The following is a 6,870-nucleotide window of genomic DNA, read 5'->3' on the forward strand; positions in this document are numbered from 1 at the left end:
CCAGGGAGTTCCTTTCTTGTTGGGGTCACTGTTCTGGCGATGACATGTTCTGGGGGGACCCTGTCCCAGGATGACACATTCCAGCAGGGTGTGTCACTGTCCCAGGGGTGGGACATCCTGTGAACCCTTTTCCTGGGATGGGGCCTTGCCCACCCCAACTCTCCCTAGTGGGACATAGTGACCTCTGGGGTGTTGCAACTTGGGACATGCCCTGTCCCATCTACAACCACACTTGAGGCCCTCACCTAGTTTGGGAGCCCTCAATTCCCCTTTTAGATTTTTAGGTGCAACCCACCCCCCAGTCCCACAGCCCTCCAAGATCCTTCCATGTGTGAGAAGCCCCAAAGCTGATGATAATGGGAGGTGACATGGGGTGGGTGTCAGCTGGGGAGAGCACAGACCACCTGAGAGCCCCCAACAACCACCCCATCCCTCAGGGTCTCAGCATGGGAGCCAGATGAAACACTCATGACACCCCTGAAAGTGCTCCACTCTGTCCACAACCCCAAGGACCATCCATCCCACTCCCTCCCAGTACTGGGATGGAAAACTGCAGTTTTTCTCCCTGGAAAAGTGGCTGACTTGGCCCCAAAATACCTGCTACAGGACTGAGACACTGGGGGCGGGGAGTGGGGGGGACAGCCTGGAGCTGTTTGGGTCTGCTTCATCCCTCTCCTGCTCCCCATAATTCTGCCCATGGGGTTTCTGTCCTGGGGCGTGGGATGATTTGGGTTTATTGGGTTTTGGGAGAAATTCTGTTCCAGACTTCTCCATTCTTGTTCATCCACTACAGGCTCTGACCCAGCACAAGCAGCTTGGGCATGGAGCCCAGGGCAGGAAGGAGCCCCCAAACTCCTCCTCCTTGAAGTCAGTGGCCATCCAAGGGTGAGCCCAGCCATGGCCCAGCCCCACTGCACAGGGATGGCCACTGCCCAGCCCTGCTCTGGCCAGCCCCAGGTGGTAGCCAGGACATGAGGGTCCCCCCACCCCCTTGGCTTTGATTCTGGTAGCTTTAGAGCTGCTGCAAAGGTGAAAATTCTGTGTGGGAAAAAGGCGTGTGGTTTGCTCAGCCCTGCAGGAAGTACAAACCCCAAAGGGAGCCCAAGCGGTGGCTCTGCAAGTGTCTTTGATGGTTTTCAGAGCAGGGCTGGCTGGAAACCACTGCTGCATTGGCAGCTGAGTGGAACCAGTCCAGAAATACAGCAATTGATCATTTGTTCCTCTTGGCAAGGGACTGAGAGAGTCCCACACCTACTGCAAATGCCACAGCAATCTGCTCAACAACCTGACCTGCACCCTCTTGGAACAAAACCTGCAGCTTTCTGGAACCCCATGGAAAGAATGTTTGGGTTCCGGCTCAGCTGCCAGAGAAGAGGGAAAAGTGTGGAAATATCGATCTGTGTCTCTGCCCTGTGGCCATGATGGGGCTGTGGGGAATGACCCTGTCTGGATTCCAGGTGTCTCCAAAGTTGCTCCATCCCTGCCCTTGTCACCTGCATAGGGCACGGGGAATAGAGAGAGCTCTGCCCCATCCCTGCCACCTGCTCCAGCTGCTCCCACCTCAGCCCCAGGATCCCAAAATCCCCAGGAGAGGCAGCGGAGCTGTGTGTTTGTGCACTGGGATGCATTAGGAGCACAGCTGAACTGTGCCAATCCTGTTCTGAATTACAACACCTCCTTAAGGGTCTGCAGCTCCCAGAGTAGAACAGGGACATTGCCCAGACACCTCCAATTTTGCCCCATTTTACCCTCCCAAGTCACTGCTCACAGCCTGGGCTGTCCTTGTGCTCCAGCTGCAGCTGCAGAGCCCTCGGGGCTGTGGTTCTGCTCTCCTCCTCCTCGTCCTCCTCCTGCAGCTGCTGTGTTGGGAGCAGCAGTGGCCCAAGAAGAGCAGGAACTCCAAAGGTGCTCTGGAGCCCTGGCAGAGTCAGCAGGGAGCACCAACTTTCCACAGCATCCCAAGGCAATTCAACATTCCCAGAGCTGCTGTGCCAGGGCTGAAAGAGGAAAATGGAATGAAAGGCTGAGGGTTTGCAGGAATTGTGGCATAAAGACATCAGAGGGGCTGCTGTGGACCTGAGACATGCCTGGAGTCAGGTGCTGCCTTCCTTACATTCGAGATCATGGAGAGTGGTTGAGGTCATTGCCCAGGACGTGTGCCAGGCCCCGAGACACTGCTTCGCTGCCAGTGAGCACTGGGATCCAACCTGCTGCCTTGGAGGCTTCTGCCCACTGTCAGTGGTTGTGCCAGGACTGATTGGTGGCCGTGAGTTTGCAAAAGGAGCGATTTCCCCTCCTGGCTCCCGCCCGAGGCCGCCATGGCCCCTGAGGGGATCGAGCTCGACCGGGGCGCCCCCTGCTGGCCGGGAGTGCTGCCTGCAGCGCCCCCTGCTGGCCATGGTCTGAACTGCACCAAACATTAAAAATCAGACTTTTCCCCCTGAGTGAGTGGGGAAGTTCTGGTTTTGTGTTGTTTGTTCTGTTCTGTTTATTTTCTACATTTTTTCCTGAAAGCTCCATATTTTTGAAATTATTATAATTTGGACAGAGGGGTCTTCTTTTCCATTCCTGGTGTCCTTGGCAGGCATTTGTCTTTCAAAGCAAGACACAGAGGAAGCACAGTATTCCACACCCATTTCTTGGGGGCAGCTGAGAGGTGGCCCCAGGGAGTCCAAGGGCAGCCAAAGCCATTTTGTCTGGGAGGAATCCTCGGAGGTTTGTTATTAGTAACAATGGACTGGGTAAATGAGCAAAACTCGCCAGCTGTGGCTTTATCACAGTGACCTAAAACCTTCAGAAAACGAAATAAACATGAAAGAAGAAAAATTCCTGGGTGTCGTCTCTGGTGCCAGGACAAAGTCAGCACAATTGGATCATGCAGGAGGTCAAACCTGCCAGCTTGAAGGTTTGGCCAAAGGATGAAGCAGAGTCTGGGTGTCGACCTCAAACCAATAAAATGACAAATAAATAGGTTTTCCTAACTAATCTAATCCCCTAAAATATGGGGAAAACAGGCATTTCCTTTAATTTCAATCTCTCAAAAGATGGGGAAAGGGAGGATTTTCTCAATTTAAACCCTTAATAAGGAAAGGCAAGAGGGTTTCACCCTCACTTTAAACCTTAAGATGATGAAAAGGGAGGGTTACCCTAAATTCAAACCCAAAAAAATGTCATCGTTAAAGGACGTGATGATGATGAAGATGGAACTGTATAAAATCGAGTTAAAACACCCAAAATAAGCACTGTAGTTCGGAATATCGAACAGCAGGTGGCAATGCTACTCTATGGAAAAAAATAAAGTACAAAAAAAGAAATTGCAAGAACTTCTGAGTGACAGAGAAAAACACAGATTACTCCTTAGAATTTTTTAAAGTTTTATAATAGGAGGAAAAAAAGGCAATATTTCCATCTCTGCGGTGCTTTTGATGAACAGCCAAAGAGCACGCATAAAGCTTAAAGTAATTTTCTCTATATAGAGTAATATTGCTGGAATTACATACCATCAGTGGATGGCCTCACATTGGGTTTTTTTTAGTTACAAAAAAGACTTTTCACATTTTATGTTCTATATAATATATATTGTAATATTATTTACAATATATATTATACATTATACAATATATAATATATATTATTTATTATGTAATATATATTATATTATGTATAATACATTTTATATATTTTATAATATATACGATAATATATATATATATTACATATTGTGTTATATCTAATCTATAATATATTATAATAAGTTTATATATTATAGTATATATTATTATATTATATTTCTAAAAAGAGTTATAATTGGTACCACATCTAAATCCTTATGATCAATAACAACAAGCCAAACCTAATACATAAATGCAAAAGGTATTGGAGCCATGTGATGGGGACTCTCAGTGTCCCCCAGTGTCACAGCACATTCCCACAGGTGTCACTAGTGTCCTGCAGTCGCCCATGTGGTCCTGGCAGCTCTGTGTGGGTCACCTGGGGGTCCTTGGGGGGCCATATAAGAGACAGCTGGCTTGGGGTGACACCTATGGGTGACATGTGCCCATGTCCCCACCCATCCCTCATACTCACCCCCTGCCCGCTCAGTGTCCAGCCCCTCCCCCACCTGCAGGGGATAAGGGGATTCTGAGGGGGCCCTGCAGGATAAGGGGGGTCTGAGGGGTGTGTGGGGAGGGGTTCAAGGAGAGTCATGGCTGGAGCTCCTCACTCACCTGTCCTGGGATTTCCTGGCAGCTGCAAGACAAAGAGGATGGGGTGACCATGGGGTGCCCTGGGCCCCAACACCACCTGAGACCTTTCAATGCCCACTGGACCCCTGAGCCCCCACCAGACACTGATTTCTACTGGACTACTACCCCTGCACCCCAGACCACACCTGAGGAGCCCCAGAACACCTGAGCCACCCAGGTACTCCCACCCCCTCCCCAGGACCCTTGAACCACCACAGGACCCTGATTCTTCACACCCTGAGCACCTCTCAAACCCCCAAGAACCCCTACAACGGAATGCAGGGAAGCCTCCAAATCCCTGCTCCAGAATCTCTCAAGAGCTCTCAACATCCCTGCACAACTCTCCAACACCTCTGTGAAAGCCCCCAGGAGATGCCAGTGACACCCCAATATTCCTCAAGGCTGTTCCTGGGACAGCCCAGGACCCTCCAAATGCCCCCAAACCTGTGAGCCCCCCAAGCAAAGGTCAGTGGGGGCTCAGCTTCCTGCAGGTCAGGGACTGTGGGTGATGCCCCAACAGCCCCCCACAGTGTGTGGGGCTTCCCCCCCCATTCCTGTACAACCCCCATCTTCCCCCCAGTGTCTCCCACCCCGCCGGTGCCACCAGTGACAGCCCCTGATGACAGCCAGGAGCAGGAGCAGGAACAGGAGGGTCCTGCCGACATTGAGAGCCACTGCTGGGGACAGAGGGGACACATCAGTGCCACCACTCATCTCAGGTGCCTTGTACCCCCCAGTGACCCCTGTGTGACCCCACCTGTGACCCAGGCTGTGTCAGGTGTCACTTCCAGCGCCAGCTCTGTGCTGAGTGCCCGGAACACGCGGTGCCCGTCCTGTCCCAGTTGGTTGGTGGCCATGCAGTGGTAGGTGCCCAAATGTCCCATGTCGATGTCCCCCAGCTCCAGGAGAGGAGCCCGGGCCACCTCCAGCCCATTGTGCAGCCAGGTGAAGGTGACAGGGGCTGAGCCCACCTGCACCGAGCAGCGCAGGGTCATGGGGTGACCTGTGCGCATCTGGTGTGACAGGGGACTGGGGGTGATGGTGGCATTGGCCACGGGCACTGCGGGGACACAGACAGGGCTGAGGCCACAGGGAGGGGCTGGCCGCTGGCGGGGGGGAGGGGGTATATGGACATGGGGGGATGGGTGTGATGGAGGATATCAGTGGTGGGGTCACACCACAGAGGGGTGAGGGGACACAGGGCAGGTACTGGGGGACGCAGTAGACGTGTCTGGAGCACATGGACATACCCAGACAGGGGATCCGGGGGGTCTCTGTGTGCTCCTTGTGCCCATCCCTGCACTCACTGCACACTGTGACGCAGTGTCAGGCGCTACTCTTCCTCACGTTCCCCCCTGGGATCGCACCTGGCAGCTGTAATTCCCTGAGTGGGAGACCCCCACGGCAGGCACCAGCAGCTGCGGGGACCCCTGTGGGCCCCCCACCACCTGCCCGTCCCGGTAGAACACGTGCAGGAGGGGGGCTCGGGGCCGTAGGGTGCTGGGGGTGCTGAGGCAGGTGAGATTCAGGGGGGACCCCTTGGGGGGCTCCGGAGGACTCTCCAGCACTTGCACTGGGAAGAGCTCAGGGAAGGAGAGGGGAGGTGAGGACTGTGACTCTGAGTCCACTGGGAAGTGGCTTTGGGGGTGTCAGGAGATTGGGGTTGCAGCCGTGTGGTGCTCACTGTGCACTGGCACTGGCACTGGCACTGGTGGTGATTGTGATATTCTTGGGTCCACCCGGCCCCTGCAGCAGTAGAGGCTGCTGTGGTTCAGCTGCAGGGGGGACAGGGACATCTTGGTCCCCTTGAGGGACCCCCCCAGATCCTTCACGTCCTGGTAAAATCGCACCATGGTGACCGGGTTGTCCTGCCGGCCCCGGCAGTGCAGTGTCACCGTGTCCCCCTCCAGCAATGCCTGTGCTGGCACCTGCAGCACCAGCGGTTCTGTGGGACAGGAGGATCCCATCTCACTGAGGAGCTCGAGACAGGTCTGAGGTGGGTCCCCATGGCCCCAGGGACATCTGTGTGCACTGGGGTGCACTGGCGTGCACAGGGATGTGCAGGGCACAGGTTCTCGCCACAGGAGGGGTGTGAGGCCATCCATGGAGTGGAGCCCACCCAGAGCTGTCAGGGGCCTACCTGATCATTTAAGATCCAAACTCACCATCTAAGACACCCACGGGGGCGCTGAACCCTTTGCCAGGTCTGTATCAGTGGTAGGTGCCACTCTTAGTGACAGTGACGCAGTCATGTTTTTTCTGCCCCCAAGGCAGCCCGTCCTTGTACCAGGTGGTGGCACCGGCTGTCCCCGAGCCCTGGCAGGTCAGTGTCACCTGGTTCCACAGCACCGCCGGCCTCCAGGGGGGCTCCACGAGGAGCTGGGTGGTCTGGGCACCTGCGGGTGACAGGGGACACCATCCTGCCAGGGGACACCAGCCTGCCAGGGGACACCAGCCTGCCATGGCCAGCGCAGTGCTGGGGACAGCGGGGTGGGGCCATGGCATCCCCCGAGGACTCACCAGCGAGGCCAAGGGTCTGGGCTGGAAGGGAGAAGGGACAGAGCTCAGTGGGGGTGGCACTGCAGGGACAGCAGCACGGGGACACGGGGTGTGGGGGCTGTCCCCA

The sequence above is a fragment of the Passer domesticus genome, chromosome 32, assembly GCF_036417665.1.
Source record: "Passer domesticus isolate bPasDom1 chromosome 32, bPasDom1.hap1, whole genome shotgun sequence".
NCBI lineage: Eukaryota > Metazoa > Chordata > Aves > Passeriformes > Passeridae > Passer > Passer domesticus.